We start from the raw sequence: 20036 nt of genomic DNA on the forward strand, positions 1-20036 counted from the left end.
TCAAATCTTGGCTAATTATGTGATGAAGTATGTTGTTGTAATATAACTTTATATCTAATTTTGGTTAACTAAATATTTAGAAAAGTTAATATTACTACACATATAGTGAAATTGAAATATAATATATATATATATATATATATATATAGGTAATATACTTTAGTATTAAATTGTAATAAAAAAATTGACAAAAACAATTTTAAAATTGTTTAATACAAAGTTTTACTGTAAATTTTTTATAATTAATTAATATTTTATTATAATAGATTTTTTTTTTCAATTACAATGAGTTGAAATGTTTAGATGGAGCCAATTCTAATATTATAAGAAAAAACCAATTAAGATATTGTTACTAAAACTAATTGTATTAGAATGTGAACCTGCTAAAACTATATTTATTTTTCATAAATAATTCCCCTCACTCCCTTTCATAAAAATTAAATGAAAGCCAATGAAAATTAAACCCCACATAAACTTAGTACATAAAAATAATTATATTTTATCATTAATTAAATTTATATTATTAATTAATTTTATATCAAAATTACTTTACCAGAATGTAAGAACTATTCCCGATATTTTTTAGTAACCTATCGTGAAGTAAATCCAATCTAACATGTAGAAGTATGACATGAACATTAAAGCCCATTGGCATTTATTAGGAATTATCTCTCTTCTTTTTCAATGACAATAAGAGAATTTCATATTTGAGAGCTACGATTTAGTTATGGAAATCACATGCTTGGCTATACAAAATTATATTAATGCTGAAGGGAAGTTAGAGTCTAAATTTAATATGAAAATCGTTTTCAGTTATTTAAAAGAATATATTTGTATCGATTGTAAATGAGGTATGTTCAGAGATAAATCAAACTAAGTTAAAGTGCGAATACCTTTCCTCTGTATTATTAAATACCTGAATCTGCAATGTCAATAAATTCAGGTTCCAAAGGATAGTGAACATCATAAACACAGCTGTTGTTTTGGGTTCTTTCATGACGCTACAAAGTGGAAATGCAGTGACTATTACATTTCCGAATGAACACACGAATATAATAAAACAGGATAACCGGCCATAAACTTGACGATCCTTTATTGCAGATGTAGAAAGAGGAAGGACTGGTAGGGCCAGAAATTATTGCAGATGTAAGGAAGGAGGACTGGTAGGGCCAGAACTTACGAGCAACAACGGGTAAGACCAGCCGGACATAACGCCTTCCGTTCTTCCCTTGAAATGGGTTGAAATTGAAGAATCAACAATGCCGGTCAACTCCCACTGGTCTACTCCGTTAGAATAAGCCAATTTAGGTCAAATATCACTAGTCATAAGAAACTTGTGCAAAGCCACCAAAAGAGGAGCGCCTGTTCGGTTCTGTATTCTCCATCTAGCTTGCAACCGAGGAGATTAAACATAGTGACTGCTATCCCCCTTGGCCACTGCGAATAGCTTAGGATGAGCTAGTTGTATCAGATATAATTTCTTAAATCTTTCACCACCTTTTTTATAAGAAACCATGCGTGTGATATAAACATAACAACAAAGATTGGTTGCACTTAATATGGCCAAAAGCCAATAAAAATAATCCAATTTCGCTCTATTTAAATTGTTCACCAACCATCTTCCATTGCTTGCTCTTTCAACTATGGTGATCACAAGACTGCCCAGAAAACCAGCGAGTCCCAGAACACTCTCCGAAACGACGATTCCCAAGCTTCTCATGCTGTCAGGGATTTGATTATAGAAATATTCTTTCTTTCCCACTATAGTAAACACACCTGCTATTCCCATCAGGACAATTTGTGGAGTTAACCAGAAAACACTCAAAGGGATCACAGATCTTGGGCTGTCAAGCAAGCCATGAGTTTTGCCCACATGGACCCTCTTTTTCTCTGTTAGAGCTGCAGTTATCATGCACATAACAGACAACAACATGCCAATTCCAATCCTTTGAAAAACAGTTATTCCTCGTTCATTGCCAGTTATTCTTCTGGCCAGTGGTACCAAGCAACGGTCATAATAAGTTACGAAAACAAGTCCACTGATAGGGGAAAGTGCCATAAGAGAAGCTGGCGGGACTATGAAATGGGAACCGAGGCTTCTATCCATGGTGCTGGCTGGCTTGCTTTATGAACAATGATTGGCTCTGTGTTGCTGTCATTCCAAACACTAGGCAGGATAACCAGATGGAGATTACCCTCAATATTAGTTTGGCTTCTTCTACTTGAGTTACCGTGCAGACGTTCCATGGAATTGGTTTCCTGTTTCCCTCTGCATCAATATTCCACACCGAAGAATCCTGCAACACTAAGGCTGCTTTGTCCAGAAACCTAATCCATTCTCAAACAAAAGAAGGTATCAGAATACTATTATTGGCTGATCACATACAAATCTAGATACAGGTTTTTATCTAAATTGTTTTTCTATATAAAATATATAGTTTTGTTTGTAAGTTTAATTGGAAATATTAAACACTATGCAGTAAAGCTATTGATTGGTTCTGTTCATTAGATATTACTTTATTTACATTTCAGAGATGGAAAGCTAATAATTGGCTTATTGGCTTAATTTATATGGATTTCAATTTAACCAAAAAATAAATAAATTAGTACAATTATATAAATTAAATTGTTTAAAATATCTATGCCCATCAATACATAATAAACATTAAAATATTAACATCATAAAATTCCTAAAATTAAAAAAAAAACATATAAATTCATTAAATATTCAATTTATTTGAAATAATTCTTATTATCATTATAAATAATATAACTTAAAATATATATAGATTTTGAAAAACATGTAACAAAAATTTTGATAATGGAAATTCATCTCTACATTATCATAGAGATTCTTAATATGTCAAGGAGCTTTATTAAGATACTAAAAGTCAATACCATAAATATCACATACCCAAAAGCTATAACTCATTTTGATATGAAATTTTATTAATTAATAAATTTAATTAAAAATACATAATACTAACAAAAGTAATTAAAAGTTTAAAAAAATATTACTTTCAAAATAAATATCAAACTTTGATTTAGATATACTATTCTAACATATTTAAAAAAAATTACACATCTCTATTATTTATCTAATAACCATTAATAGTTAAATTAACAAAATAAAGATATCCATAATTAAACATACCTCTCAGCATAATTTGAAAAAAAAAACCAAAAACCAAAACTCTTATTGAAAATTATCTGTGTGGCACAGAAGCCTCTGTCCTACTTTTATGGACTCCACATCCTGATTCTCATAAAGCAAGTTAATATCTGAAGGCATGTCAATATTTCTTTTTCTGATAGTAGACACTGCAACCTGAGTGAAACTAGACATGTGGTTGCCTCCCGGAAGCCTTTATCAGTAGAATGGCGTTCCATAGAAAAACACAACAATGCCGATACCCATAGCAATTGTTTGAATACCGGACACTAATGCCCAGCTGCTGTTCTCCTGGACGTACAAAATAACAGTGATTGCTAAGATAAATCTAACGTAGAAAAAGAAATAACTGGCATTAAAGAAGGAATTCTTCTTAAACATTTTAGTCTCATCTTCGTCATTGAATTGGTCCACGCCAAGTGCTTACAGAGAGGGCTTGAGGCTAGCGGCCCCCACAAATACTAAAGGCAGAGCCCAGAGGAAAGCACTGTTATCCGGAAAATTAGTGTCCATTCAGAGCTGCTAGTCCCACTAAAATGGTTAGTTATCATAGAAACAAAGAAACTAAAGTCACTTGTGTTTTCCTTTATCAGAGATAGATGAGAGAGAAGCAAAGAGTACCAGCGTCAGTCTTTCAGTAGTCTCCTTGCTTGTTTCCTCTCTCCCTTGATAGAGCTTTCGCCACTCCTTTCTCGCTTGTCCCACTTCAAAGAACACCTGTAGAGTCAAGGCATCAAAATACCATCAAAGCATATAGATCTATAACCATAAATAATGTAGGATCAAATGTACATTAACCATATAAATGCATATACAAATACAAGATTTAGAGATATACAAGCATATGGAGGAAAACACAAATAGGTTTATTCATAGAAATAGTAGAAGAGAGGATTACAACGAGGCTGTCTAATCCGGCATCATCCTCCCAGCATGAAATCCATCTTCACCTCATACAAAGCAAGATCACCCAACAATGTCTTCAAAGAGAAACCAACAACACTTCGTTGCAAATTACAAAATTCTAGGCTTTGGATCTCTAGGATGAGATCCATATATAAATTTTTACTCGAGAGTGAGTCAACTACTGGGATTTTGATTAGTGTCATTTCACTAATAGTTCTTGGTTCCACTTAGAGATTTCAGATCTCTTACTCATCCCTGGGCGAATTCAGAGAGACGAGTGTCATATGAGCAGTTTCTAGAAGATTCTCTAGGTTTCCACCTAGAAAATTGATTCTCTCATTTGTCTGCTCTTGCTCATCGCACCCTACAGAAGGGATTTCCAGTATGCATCGCACCCCTCCTGTGTAATAAATGAGATGCATCACACCCTATGCATGGAGCAATCTGCATGGTCCAGTTTTGGCCAGTTTTAAGTAGTTTTTCACGGAGAACTTCTAGGAGATGATGTAATCAGCTAACCTTGTTCCCTTAGGGTATGAAACAACGCTTTTAGGGGTTTAGAAGCCCTTGGTTTATGGACATACATGATTGGGGTTGCAGTGCCCAAATATGTCTATAACAGTTGCCCCCTAAAGCATGAGGTCGTAAATATTTTGATGTCGAGTGAAATGCTTTATAATGAGGATCCGAGGTTTTTTGAATTGGAAGGTGACCTATAATAAGATACAATACAATAGATTATCTTCATAATATTTTCATGATTTAGCTGAGGCGGGCATTCCCATGCGTAGCTTTATAAATTAATTTTCATATACATAGGACAAACAATCGTTTGTGTGGTAGACTAATGATTCTAGTAAAGCCATCATCCCTTAGCTTGGATGATTATCTGTGCAGAAATGATGTACATTTGATGTCTTTATTTCCCTGAATATATCACAGCCCGGATGGATGAAACTAGATCCAAGGTCTTCAAACTCATTCAATCTTCACCTGAAGTACAAGTCGATCCATGTGAGAAGATGTTCTGATGTCAAACATGGAAAGACATCACCTGATTACCAGCCAATGATGTAAGTTGTTAACAGGCGCGAGAGGAATCACCAATAATGATAATGACCCTCAAGGTACTGCAGTACAATTCACATGGTGCGAATACATGAGTTGATGTCGAACACCACGCAAAATCTTTTGGTCAAAGGCGATTGATGTAAACCTATTGCTAGAAGTGAGAAACTTGCCATTAAGGCATGCAAGCTTCAAAGTACTGAAAGGGTTGTTCCTAAGTCAACTTCTTGGATAATGAGCTGATGTCGATAAGAAGTGACCCGTCATAGGAGGGCCTTAATGAATCCCACATCTACCACACAGAACGGAGAAAAGGATTTTGTGTAGGTGAAAACGATATGATAATATAAGGTTCAGGGTGACGGTCATGAAAAATGCAGAGTGAAGGTATTGCAGTGGATGAGGTGTTAGATAGGTTGGTGAATTCTCTTAGCAACTTCTCTTGAACATACCGACAAATCTGAAATGGATTGGTAGCGTTAACCCCAAGGTGGATGGTACGGTGGACCAATGGTGATATGACCAGTGAACAGAATAACCCAACCTGACTCAATCATGGTGACAGAGTGAAAGTGTAATGTTCAAGAGTGACCGACTACTAATGAAGATATTCAAGTTTTCTTCTCCTTTTCCCTAGTCATTGTTGACCAGTACCTCTTTATTTTTGTTAAGCTTGAGGAGGATAAAATATGCCTGTTCTATAATTTTCCCTCTAGGTAAACCTGTCGCTATGTTTTAACAAGCCTAGCAACAATGAAACTCGCTCTTGTCTACATGGAAAAGTTTGTCACTATTGTTTTAACGAGTTTAACGACAAAGATAACTTGATCCTTTTCAATTTGAGAGAGTCTAAAAAGGGACGGAAAGGCAACTCTAGTAACTTCCTTTTTCGTAATGTAATCCCTTAAGTCCGAAAAAGTGTAAAATAATACGAAAGGGATGACTTTTTGGTAGTTGTCATGAGCCGAACAAGACAAGTGCTCAATCTTTTTGTGTAATAATCCCTCAGGTCCAAAATGATTAAAATCTAGAGGAGGGATGGCACTTCCAATCACTTTAATGAACTGGAGAGGCCAATTTCTCGGCAAACATTTCATATTTTACGAGTCAAATGAAAAGAGCTTAAAGGAGACTCGTTTTTTGAGGAACGAGTGATGTTTTTGGATAACAACTGGTTCTAGGTAAGGTTTGGAACTTTTCAATCACGGTAGTCTAAAGAAGATGGCTAATAGAATCACTCATTGTAGTTGTTCCTCAAAAGGGTACACAATCAAATGGAGGCATATGATCAGCTAAAAAAGAGTGGAGGTGATGGTAAGAACACGACCAAGGTTCAAAAGCTGATAATTACGTGATTGCAATGGTTATTTACCGGTGGGGTTCATTTTTTAATGAGCTTAAACTCTACTGGAACACTTGCTCATTGCTAGGTTTATTTTTTAACAAGCTTGAACTTTGCGTAAAACTACTCGTCCCAGTCGTATAATAAGGATGTCTCATCAGTAGGTTCATTTTCTAGGGAGCTTTCCCCATCCGCAAATTTGCTCCGAAGCCTTTCATTATGCAAGCTAGGGATGACCAACCTACGAGTCTAAAGGGTTAAGGGCCTACAAACTAAGAAAACAGATCGTCACTTTTCACTTGCATGCAATAAGGTTTACATGCCCCCAAGTATAAAGTAGAGTTTCCAGGTCACCATATGGAAGTTCTTGCATTAGCAAAATTGTTCCACTTGCATCACAGACAAAACACTTCCTTGGCGATGTCCATTGAAATGGACAAAGGTGATTGTTTTCAATCCCAATCACATAACCTTTGATGAGGGAATGAGGGTATTAGACTAGTCATATTCCTACGTGGAAACATACCTTATATCTGCGTTTTTCCTGCCAAAGCAGACTAGGGTGCATGCCTTATGGGTTTCAGTAACAACCACCGAATCACTCGTGCTCATCAGGTGGACTGACTAGAAATTGATGGGACATTCCTTATGCAAAAAGACCAGTTAGGGATGGAATTTGACTAATAGCTATGTTTGAACCAGGGAATGAAAGCTGGTCTACGAGCTGGACCACTCTACCTTCATTTGGAAAACACATCACTCGAAAGAGTGAAGAAACAGTGGCTCCCATGCTATAAATGTAGTCACGTCCAAGGAGTAGATTGTAATCTAGAGGTCCTTGGACTACCATCACATTTATATGAACGATTTTCCTTCTCAAAGTTATAAGCAAATTTGGAAGGATCCCTAACATTCGACTGGTTCCTTTATTGAAGCCTGTCAGATTTCAAATCTCAGGTAGAAGCGATGGTGAACCAAGCGCTTTCCAAGCAGTTGAGGAAAGGATACTCACAGAAGCCCCTTCATCTATAACAGTACCAACCATGATCATTCTGTAAACTTGTACTATGATTCGAAATGGTGCATTAGATGGTAAGCAGGGTCTGCCTAGTAGATTACAATTGAACGAAACGACCAGATTTCTTGGAGGTGGGACCAAATAAATGGCCAGAGAAATCTCTCGCGAACCTCCTTCCTACGGCAAAGGAATGGGTAGATTTCCTCCATGTTCATCGGAGTCTGTGTTTACGAAGAGAATTTGAACGGTGTCGTTCTCATTCTCCTTGGTGACAGTATCATTTGAAGGTGGACCCTCTGAAGACAAGATTGGGTTGACTGCCATCTCAACCTGTTGACTTTGGTTAAGTGTGGACTCAGAGGGTTTATCTTCAATGATAGGTGCTTCGACCGACAACAAAGGTGTGTCAGTTGGATTTTCAACTAGCGATGGACTAGGCAAGAGTTTTTTGTATCCGGGAGGAAGTCGCTGCAGTGAAGCAGGATGGTTATCAAAGACTCTCTTAGCTTCGTCTAGGAAGGGACAATGGTGGAGGGCATGGTCCCCTTCACACAGTCTACAAGGAAATTTGGACCTTCCTTTTTGTCCACTGACTTCATTTTCACTAGTTGACGGTGTGCTCTCAACATGATTGTCAGTGGTTGAAGACACCAGATTGTGCAAGTGGGGAGACCAATCCCTCAAGATCCATGGAATGCAGGGACAATCTCGATGATAGCAGTCTCCCTTGAAAATAACACATGGAGATTTAGGTTTGGAAGGAGCAATGTGTGGATTTTCGCTAGAGGATGTACGATTGCCCCCTTATGCTGTTGGATTCTTCTTCTTATTTTCCTTCCCTTTCTTCTTCTTCTCAATTACTTGGTTTTTAGCGTGACTAGCTTCACAAAGCGAAGAGGAAGAAGGAGAGGTAGAAACAAATGAAGTAGAAGGTTGGGAAGCAACTTCATTTGGTTGCTGATTGGATTGTTGAGGAACTGTGGTGTTTTGAACAATAGAGGTCGAGAAAATCCATACTGGCATGCCAATTGTGAGTCCTAGAAGGGACAATCTGGCCATGTGTGGAGCACCAACATCTCCCCAAGAGGAGAAGGGACTAGGATTTACCCCAAGGGGAAATCCTTGATTGGTAGACTCCATTTTCTCAACCTAAGACCAAAAAGGGAATAGTGACATTATTCTGATTAAAATAAATCTTATGACTCTTTGAAACAACTTGCTTTTTCAATTTTTAAGAGTCGAGAAAAAGCTAAAGATGACTCTAGTCGCCTTCGATTTTTAATGAGCTTGAAGTGAAAACTACTTAGATGGACCTTTTCTTTTAAGGAGTCTGAAAAGGGACAAAAGTGACTACTCTGGAAATCTAGACAGAGGGGATTACCAAACCAATCACAAAACTGCATAATACTTTTTACGATACGATAGTCAATCTTCCCGAATGCTATGTTTAGTACATTGCAATCGATAGGGTGGCAGACACGGCTTCCTAAGGATAAAGGATGTAGCCTATTGTGGTCTTCCAATATATACTCAATGGTACGTGGGATCACAAGTCCATACTGGCACTTGTCGTGTCAAGGAGGAGGAATCACCCAACCTACGATGAAAGCAATAGTTACCGGCCTTTACGACACTGGAATACGTCTCTAGCCTAAATTTCTAAATGTTGTGCCTTAGGTTCCAAAGCGTTTTTATGTTCATTGAGGTTTATTTTGTAGTTGAACTTTCTTAAGAAGTTTGCCTTTAAGGTTTACCGCTTGATGTAGATATAAAATTCTTAAATATGCAATCTAAGATGATAAACAATCGTTTAGATTCTTTTTGCAATGAAAATCCTAGCTACTAAGGAAAGAGAGATGAAATTATTTCAACATAGAGCAGAGAGCACACACTAGATGCACTTTTCCTAAATTAGCTTCAGCATGCAGTCTAAATGCAAATGCACATGCATGTATTGTTTTTCAGTTTCCTTAATGTGAGGATGACAAAAAGAAAACTAAGTATAGATTTGAAATATCTTCTTTCAAAGAAACAATACTGACAATTTTCTTTTCAAAAAATGAAAGTAAGGTCAAGTCGACACTTTGCGACTTTGAATTTAAAACTTCTTTTGACACTTTAAATACTAATTATTTAAATCAAATACAATGTCAAAAGTGTAATCGACTATCTAAAAGAGGAATGCTTTGTGACACTCTTTTTCTTGACTGAAAACGACACTTGCGACACTTTCAAATCAAATGACAACAATTTGATTAAGCTACTATTTGCAAAGGAGAACTATAAATAATGAAAAATACATTAAAAAACATTCAAAATTCCTTCTGATGGAGGCTGAATAATGTAAAGGAAGATGATTTCAACAGAGATATACTAATCATAGACAAAAAAAAATTCTAAATGAAGCTGAAGGCAATGAAGAAAAAACCAAAATCTGGATGCAGAAACAGTCTTAGTCCATCATCGCACCTGTAACACAGGGAAACGGGGATACATCTCACCTATGACACACGGGAGGTGCGATGCATCCAGGTTACCGAGAAGAGACAATGCGATGGACCAGGGACGAGACTGAGCTTAGTTTTTACTCACAATTTGTAGCTAAGTTTAGGGATTTAGGTTGAGCTAATGATTGTCAGCAAACAGAAAGTATAGGGGCTGATATAATGAGGATATTTGAGCTACCACCAGGGCACTTAGGATGTTTTCAAGCTAGATGTTCAGTTCATAAACCAACCCGGAGATTGACTGAAGCAACGTTGATCTACTTTGCAGTTGCATAGAAAAAGAAGTTCGAAGGCTAGCTAGCTTGACTTTAGGCTCCATATGTGGTTTATAAAGCAAACAACAGTAACAAAACAAGCAAACTATTCGCTCCCTAGCTAAGTCACCATTTTGTTATCGAGAAAACTAGTGTTCATGCAGAGTTGCTAGTCCCACTAAGACAGGTAGCTATCTTAGAAAAAAAAATTTAAAGTCACTTTTGTTTCCCTTTATGAGAGATAGATGAGAGAAGCAGAGAGTACCAACCTCAGTCTTTCACTAGTCTCCTTGCTTGTTTTCTCTCTCCCTTGATAGAGCTTTTGCCACTCCTTTCTCACTTGTCCCGCTTCAAAGAACACCTGTAGAGTCAAGGCAGCAAAATACCATCAAAGTGTAGAGATCTATAACCATAAATAATGTAGGATCAGATGTACATTAACCATATAAATGCATATACAAATACAAGATTCAGAGGTATACAAACATATGCAGGAAAACTCAAATAGCTTTATTGATAGAAGTAGTAGAAGAGAGGATGACAACCAGGCTGTCTAATCCAGCATCATCCTCCTAGCATGAAAGCCCTCTTCACCTCATACAAAGCAAGATCACCCAACAATGTCTTCAAAGAGAAACCAACAACACTTCATTGCAAATTACAAAATTCCAGCCTTTGGATCTCGAGGATGAGGGATCCATATATATATATAGATGTTTACAAGAGAGTGAGTCAGCTTTTGGGATTTTTATTAGTGTCATTTCACTGATAGTTCTTGGTTCCATTTGGAGATTTCAGATCTCTTACTCATCTCTGGGCGAATTCAGAGAGGCAAGTGTCATATGAGAAATTTCTAGAAGATTCTCTGGGTTTCCACCTAGCAAACTGCTTCTGCCATTTGTCTGCTCTCACTCATCACACCCTACAGAAGGGATTTCCAATATGCATCACACCCCCTGCTTGTAATAGGTGAGATGCATCGCACCTTATGCACGGAGCAGTCTGTATGGTCTAGTTTTAACTAGTTCTGAGTACTTTTTCAGGGAGAACTTCTGGGAGAAGATGTAATTAGCTGACCTTGTTCCTTTAGGGTATGAAACAACGCCTTTAGAGGTTTAGAAGCCACTTGTTTGTGGACATATGTGATTGGGTTTCCAGTGCCCAAATATGTCTATAACAGTTGCCCCCTAAAGAATGAGGTTGTAAATCTTTTGATGTCGGGTGAAATGCTCTATAATGAGGATTTGATGTTTTTCGAACTGGAAGGTGACTTGCAATAAGATACAATACAATATATTATCTTCATAATATTTTCATGATTTAGTTGAGGCAGGCATTCCCATGCTCAGATTTATAAATTCATTTTCATGTACATATGACAGACGATCATCTATGTGGCAGACTGATGATACTGGTAGAGCCATCATCCTTTAGCTTAGATGATTATTTGTGCAGCAATGATGTACATTTGATGTCTTTATTTTCCTGAATATATCATAGCCCAGGTGGATGAAACTAGATCTGGGGTCTTCAAACTCGTTCAATCTTCGCCCAAAGTACAAGTCGCTCCATGTGAGAAGATGTTCTAATGTCGAACATGGAAAGACATCACCTGATTACAAGCCAATGATGTAAGCTATTAACAAGCACGAGAGGAATCACCAATAATGATAATGACCCTCAAGGTACTGCAATACAATTGATGTGGTGTGAATATATGAGTTGATGTCAAACACCAAGCAAAATCTTTTGGTCTATGGTCATTGAGGTAAACCTGTCACTGGAAGGAGAAACTTGCCATTGAGGCATGCAAGCTTCAAAGTACTGAAAGGGTTGTTCCTATGTCAACTTCCTGGATAATGAGATGATGTCAATAACAAGTGACCCATCGTAGGAGGGCCTTAATGAATCCCACATCTACGACACAGAATGGAGCAAATGATTTTGTGGAGGTGAAAATGATCTGACGATATAAGGTTCAGCGTGGCGGTCATGAAAAATGGAGAGTGAAGGTATTGGAGCAGATGAGGCGTTAGCTAGGTTGGTGAATTCTCTTAGCGACTTCTCTCGAACATACCGACGACACTGAAATGGATTGGTAGTGTTAACCCCAAGGTGGATGGTACAATGGACCAATGATGATATGACCTGTGAATGGAATAACCCAACCCGACTCAATCATGGTGACAGAGTGAATGTGTCATGTTCAAGAGCGACCTACTACCAATGAAGCTATTCAATTTTTCTTCCCCTCTTCTCCAGTCATTGCTGACCAGTACCTCTTTATTTTTGTCAAGCTTGAGGAGGATAAAATATGCTTGTTCTATAATTTTCCCTCTGGACAAACCCGTCGCTATGTTTTAACGAGCCTAGCGATAGTGAAACTCGCTCTTGTTTGCATGGACAAGTTTGTCGCTATTGTTTTAACGAGTTAACGACAAAGATAACTCAGTCCTTTGCAATTTTAGAGAGTCTAAAAAGGGACGGAAAGGAAACTCAAGTCGTCCTTTTTCGTAATGTAATCCCTTAAGTCCGTAAAAGTGTAAAATAATATGAAAGGGATGACTTTCCGATAGTTTTAACAAGCCGAACAAGACAAGCGCTCGATCGTTTTGTGTAATAATTCCTCAAGTCCAAAAATATTAAATCTAGAGGAGGGATGGCACTTCCGATCGCTCTAACGAGCTGGACAAGCCAATTGCTCAACAATATTTTCATATTTTACAAGTCAGATGAAAAGAGCTTAAAGGAAACTCGTTTTTTAAGGAACGAGTGATCTTTTTGGATAGCAACTGGTTCCAGGTAAGGCTTGGAACTTTTCAATCACGACATTGTAAAGAAGGTGGCTAATAGAATCACTCATCATAACTATTCCTCAAAAGGGTAAACATTCAAATGAAGGCATCTGATCAGCTAAAAAAGAGTGGAGGTGATGGTAAGAAACGACCAAGGTTCAAAAGCTGATAATTACACAATTGCAATGGTTATTTACTGAAGGTGGTGTTCATTTTTTAATGAGCTTAAACTCTATGGGAACACTTGCTCATTGATAGGTTTATTTTTTAACGACCTTGAACTTCATGTAAAACTTCTCATGGTGGGGCTTATTTTTTAACGAGCTTGAACTTTGCATAAAACGGCTTGTGCCAGTCCTATAATAAAGATGTCTCATCAGTAGGTTCATTTTTTAGGGAGCTTGCCCCATGCGCAACTTTGCTCCAAATCCTTTCGTTATGCAAGATAGGAACGACCAACCTATGAGTCTAAAGGGTTAAGAGCCTACAAACTAAGAAAATAAATGGTCACTTTTCACTTGAATGAAAAAAGTTTTGCATGCCCCAAGTATAAAGTAGAGTTTCCAGGTCACCATATGGAAGTTCTTGCATTAGCAATATTGTTCCACCTGTGTTGTAGATAAAACACTTCCTTGGCGATGTCCATCAAAATGGACAAAGGTGATTGTTTTCAGTCCCAATCACATAACCTTTGACGAGGGAATCGTTTTCCAATCCAAATCCATTTTCCTAAAAGGACATGGGTAACAGATTAGTAATATTCCTACGTGGAAACCTACCTTATATGGGGTTTTCCTACTGAAGTAAACCAAGGTGCATGCCTCCTAGGTTTTAGTCACAACCACAGAATCACTCGCGCTCATCAGGTGGACGGACTTGAGATTGATGATACATTCGTTGGGAAAAAATACCAGTTAGGGATGGCATTTGACTAATAGTTGTGTTTGATCCAGGGAATGAAAGCTGGTCTATGAGCTGGACCACTCTACCTTCATGTGGAAAACACATCACTGGAAAGAGTGAAGAAACAATGGCTCCCATGCTATAAATGTAGTCACTCCCAAGGAGTTGATTGTAATCTAGAGGTCCTTGGACTACCATCACTTTTAGATGAATGGTTTTCCTTCTCAAAGTTATAGGAAAATTTGGAAGGATCCCAAATGTTCAGCTGGTTCCTTTGTTGAAGCCTATCAAATTTTGAATCTCAGGCAGAAGCGATGGCGAACCAAGCGCTTTCAAATCAGCTGAGTAAAGGATACTCACAGAAGCCCCTTCATCTATGATAGTACCAACCATGATCATTCTGTAAGCTTGTACTATGATTCGGAATGGTACGTTAGATGGTAAGCGCGGTCTGCCTAGTAGATTCCAATTGAAGGAAACAACTAGATTTCTTGGGGTGCGATCGAATAAATGGCCAGATAAATCTCTAATTAACCTCCTTCCTACGGTAAAGGAATGGGTATATTTCCCCGATGTTCATCGAAGTCTGTGTTTACGAAGAGAATTTAAATGGTTTCATTCTCATTCTCCTTGGTGACAATATCATCTGAAGGTGGACCCTTTGAAGACAAGATCGGGTTGACTGCCGTCTCGAACTATTGACTTTGGTCTAGTGTGGACTCAAAGAGTTTATCTTCAATGATAGGTGATTCGACCGACAATAAAGGTGTGTCAGTTGGATTTTCAACTAGCGATGGACTCGGCAAGAGTTTTTTTGTATCTGGGAGGAAGTTGCTGCGGTGAAGTAGGACGGTTATCTAAGAATCTCTTAGCTTCGTCTAGGAGGGGACAACGGTGGAGGGCATGGTCGCCTTCACACAGTCTATAAGGAAATTTGGATCTTCCTTTCTTTCCATTGACTTCCTTTTCACTAGTTGACAGTGTGCTCTCAACATGATCGTTAGTGGTTGAAGACATTCGATTGTGGAAGCGGGGAGACCAGTCCCTCAAGATCCGTGGTATACAGGGATAATCTCGATGATAGTGGTGTCCCTTGCAAATGACACATGGAGATTTAGATTTGGAAGGTGCGATGTGTGGATTTTCACCAGATGATGTACGTTTGCCCCTTCTTACTGTTGGATTCTTCTTCTTCTTCTCCTTTGCTTTGTTATTCTTCTCAGTAGCGTGACTAGCTTCACCAAGCGAAGAGGAATAAGGAGAGGGAGAAACAAATGAAGTAGAAGTTTGTTGAGCAACTTCATCTGGTTGCTGATTGGATTTTTGAGGAATTGCGGTGTTTTGAATGACAGAGGTCAAGAAAATCCATACTGGCAGGCCAATTGTGAGTCCTGGAAGGGACAATGTGGACATGTGTGGAGCACCAACATCCCCCCAAGAAAAGAAGGGACTAGGATTTCCCCCAAGGGGAAATCCTTGATTGGTAGACTCCATTTTCTCAACCTAAGACCAATGAGGGAACAATGACATTATTCCGATTAAAATAAATTTTATGACGCTTTGACACAACTTGCTTTTTCAATTTTTAAGAGTTGAGAAAAAGCTAAAGATGACTCTAGTCACCTTCGATTTTTAATGAGATTGAAGTGACAAGTGCTCAGATGGACCTTTTCTTTTAATGAGTCTAAAAAGGAATGAAAGTGGCTACTCTGGAAATCTAGATAGACGGGATTACCAAACCAATCACAAAACTACAGAATAATTTTTACAGTATGGTAGTGATTCTTCTCGAATGTTGTGCTCAATGCATTGCGATCGATAGGGTGGCAGACACGGCTTCCTAAGGATAAAGGATGTAGCCTATTGTGGTATCCCAATATATACTCAACGGCACATGGGAGCACGAGTCTGTACTGGCACTTGTCATCTCAAGAAGGAGGAATCAACCAACCTACGATGAAAGTGATAATTACCAGGCTTTACGTCACTGGAATACGTCTCTAGCCTAGACTTCTAAATGTTGTGCGTTAGGTAACAAAGAATTTTTATCTTCATTGAGGTTTATTTTACAGTTGATCTTTCTTAAGAAGTTTGCCTTGAAGGTTCACCGCGTGATGTAGATATACAATTCCTATATATGCAATCTAAGATGATAAACACTCATATACTTTCTTTTTGCAATGAAAATCCTAGCTACTAAGGAAAGAGAGATGAAATTCTTTCAACATAGAGCAAAGATCACACACTAGATGTACTTTTCCTAAATCAACTTCCGCATGCAGTCTGAATGCAAATGCACATGCATGTATTGTTTCTCAGTTTCCTTAATGTGAGAATGACAAAAAGAAAACTAAGTATAGATCATAAATATCTTCTTTCAAAGCGACAGTACTAACAATTTTCTTTTCAAAAAATGAAAGTAAGGTCAAGTTGACACTTTGCGATTTTGAATTTAAAACTACTTTCGACACTTTAAATACTAATTATTCAAATCAAATACAATGGAAAAAGTGTAATCAACTATCTAAAAGAGGAATGCTTTGTGACACTCTTTTTCTTGACTGAAAAAGACACTTGTGACACTTTCAATTGAAAGGACGACAGTTTGATTAAGCTACTATTTGCAAAGGAGAATTGTAAATGATGAAAAATACATAAAAAACATTCACAATTCCTTCTAATGGAGGCTAAATAATGTAAAGGAAGATGATTTCAACAAATATATACTAATGCTAGATAGAAAAAGTTCTGAATAAAACTGAAGACAATGAAGAAAAAACCAAAATCTAGAGGCAAAAACAATCTTAGTCCATCATCGCACCTGTAACACAGGGAAATAGGGATGCATCTTACCTGCGACACATGGGAGGTGCGATGCATCCAGGTTGCGAAGAAGAGATAGTTCAATGGACTAGGGAGAAGACTGAGCTTGGTTTTTACTCACAGTTTGCAGCTAAGTTCAGGGATTTAGGCTGAGCTAATGATTGTGAGTAAACACAATCTATAAGGGCTAATCTAATGAGGTTATTTGAGCTAGCACTAGGGCACTTAGGATGTTTGCAAGCTAGTGTTCAGTTCATAAACCAACCAGGAGATTGACTGAAGCAGCGTTGATCTAATTTGCAGTTGCATAGAAAAAGTAGTTCGAAGGCTAGCTGGCTTGACTTTAGGCTCCGTCTGTGGTTTATAAGGCAAACAATAGTAACAAAACAAACAAACTATTCACTCCCCAGCTGAGTCGCCATTTTGTTATCGGGAAAACTAGTGTCCATTCAGTGCTGCTAGTTCCAGTAAGATGGGTAGCTATCTTAAAAACAAACAAACTAAAGTCACTTGTGTTTTCCTCTATGAGAGATAGATGAGAGAGAAGTAGAGAGTACCAACCTCAGTCTTTCGCTAGTCTCCTTTCTTGTTTCTTCTCACCCTTGATAGACCTTTTGCCACTCCTTTCTCGCTTGTCCCACTTCAAAGAACACCTATAGAGTCAAGACATCAAAATACCATCAAATCATAGAGATCTATAACCATAAACAATGTAGGATCAGATGTAAATTAACCATGTAAATGCATATACAGATACAAGATTCAGAGATATACAAGCATATGGAGGAAAACTCAAATAGCTTTATTCATAGTAGTAGAAGAAATGATTACAACCAGGCTATCTAATCAACCATCATCCTCCCAGCAAGAAAGCCCTCTTCACCTCATACACAGCAAGATCACCCAACAATGTCTTCAAAGAGAAACCAACAACACTTCCTTGCAAATTACAAAATTCCAGCCTTTGGATCTCTAGGATGAGAGATCCATATATAGATGTTTATAGGAGAGTGAGTCAGCTTCTGTGATCTTGATTAGTTTCATTTCACTGATAGTTCTTGGTTCCACTTGGAGATTTTAGATCTCTTACTCATCCCTGGGTGAATTCAGAGAGGCAAGTGTCATATGAGCAGTCTCTAGAAGATTCTTTGGGTTTCCATCTAGCAAACTGCTTCTACCATTTGTATGTTCTAGCTCATCGCACCCTACAGAAGGGTTTTCGAGTATGCATCACACCCTCCGTGTGTAATAGGTGATATGCATTGCACTCTATGCATGGAGCAGTCTGTATGGTCCAATTTTGACGAATTCTGAGTACTTTTTAAGGGAGAACTTCTGGGAGATGATGTAATCAACTCCCCTTGTTCCTTTAGGGTATGAAACAACACTTTTAGGGGTTTAGAAACCCTTGGTTTATGGAGATATGTGATTGGGTTTGCAGTGCCCAAATATGTCTATAAAAAGCACCGATCTGTGTCTTGGTTTCTTTGCTGCATATCCCATCACATTGATCAAGTGGCTTTAGAGTCAACAGAGAGGCTGATAGTGTCATCAAAACCAATCCCTGAAACATTGATTCATACCATAAGCACCCAATAGATGCATTTGCATGATCAAAAAATTTATAATCAAGATTATATCGAGCCTTGAGTGTTTTAAACTCACCAAGATATAATCAAATAATGACACGAGCACCACCTAGTACTGCCCACAGTAACCATGTACTATAAAGGCCCCTGTAAGGGAGATAGCGGCCATGACATCTGCCCAATAGTTGACATGTTTGATAGAATTTGCTACCCCTTCGTGCAAGACGGTTGTTAAATATATGATCGGGTTTGATGAAAGCCCGAGGAATGTCAGGCCATCGTTGAATTGAGCTTCTGCAAAATTACATTGGCATACCATAATTTAGATATGGAATTTTGCAAAATTACATTGGCATACCATAACTAGATATGGAATTTTGATTAAATTCTTCAGATCAATTATAATGAGTGTTTTTTTTGCTCATCATCAAAAAAATTATGAGAATTGACTGCGCTTACTGAATCTAAACATAGATTCAGAAATTATTAACTCCACAAAATTTTAATAAAAATTATTCATCACAAAAGCCTTAACTCACCAATAGACATGAAATCTTTAACCCCGATTACATATGAGTATACAAAAGATACCATATTTATAAGTTCATGACTCACCCATGATGAAAAGTGAAGCTTTCCATCCACCAGGCTGCGTTCTGAGGACGGGCCTTCCTCTCAAATCCACGGATCCATTACTGACGAACTCTTGTTGGTCATGGTCTCTTCTGATATTTAGCGTCTCTGATTTCTTCCAGAATTCCACCCATTTCTTACAACGCTGGATTGCCATAACCATATCAAATCCCCACACCAGCTTATCTCGTCGTTCCCTGTTGTGGTATTTTAATGAAAGTGGTTCTCCGGACCACCCGCTTTATAGTGCAATGTCATCGGGAAATCTATATTTTAAATATATTTGTTACATTATATTGTTACATCCTAATAGCCGTAGTAGTGTCAGTGTGTATACTGCGAATTATCATCTTACATGTTACTTCAAGCGCATGACTAAGGCCAACCTGAAAGTCATGTACAACTGATATTATATGTGAAAGCAACCTAACATCTAAAAGTTTACAACACAAACCACATTTTAATATTGAACAAATTTTAATAATGTAAGGTTCAAGATATCGAGTAGATATGGAACGAGCGTTATGACATAGCTAAACCAATACTACTAGTCTAAATATTCCTAAATTTGTTCTTGGGTATCACCTTATATTCTTCTCACCTCAATGTCATTCAAATCATTTGACATTGTGGAGACGACCTCAAGGCCATTACATTCTTCTCACCTCAATGTCATTTAAATCATTTGAGAGTGTGGAGACTACCTCAAGGCCATTCATATCATTTGACATTGTGGGGACTATAGAAACTTGTATATTCATGAAGATGTTAATATATGAAATCGTCAACTTTTTTTTATTTAGTTTATATATGAGAAAATAAATATGATATTAATTATATTTAAAGAATGTGTTTCCATATTTTTTAAGGGTGATGTAATGTTTTGAGGATAGATATATACTAAAATTTAGAAAGTAATTATATTATCTTTGTAATATTGATTATAGTTTAGATTACTTCTCAAACAAATAGCCATTGTGGTGGTTTAATGGCTTCTTCTAACTTATTTGTACTTTCTCTCAATGA

At 37.5% G+C, this 20036-nt stretch overlaps 1 pseudogene; it reads right to left on the minus strand.

Annotated features, from left to right (window-relative positions):
- Positions 1 to 1405: 1405 nt before the first annotated feature.
- LOC149247518 (protein NRT1/ PTR FAMILY 5.6-like) lies at positions 1406 to 19407 on the minus strand (annotated as a pseudogene).
- Between the last annotated feature and the right edge of the window lie 629 nt (positions 19408 to 20036).

This window comes from Pinus tabuliformis, chromosome 7 (genome assembly GCF_031772625.1).
Source record: "Pinus tabuliformis cultivar Carrire ecotype Pingquan chromosome 7, CPIR1, whole genome shotgun sequence".
Classification (NCBI taxonomy): domain Eukaryota; kingdom Viridiplantae; phylum Streptophyta; class Pinopsida; order Pinales; family Pinaceae; genus Pinus; species Pinus tabuliformis.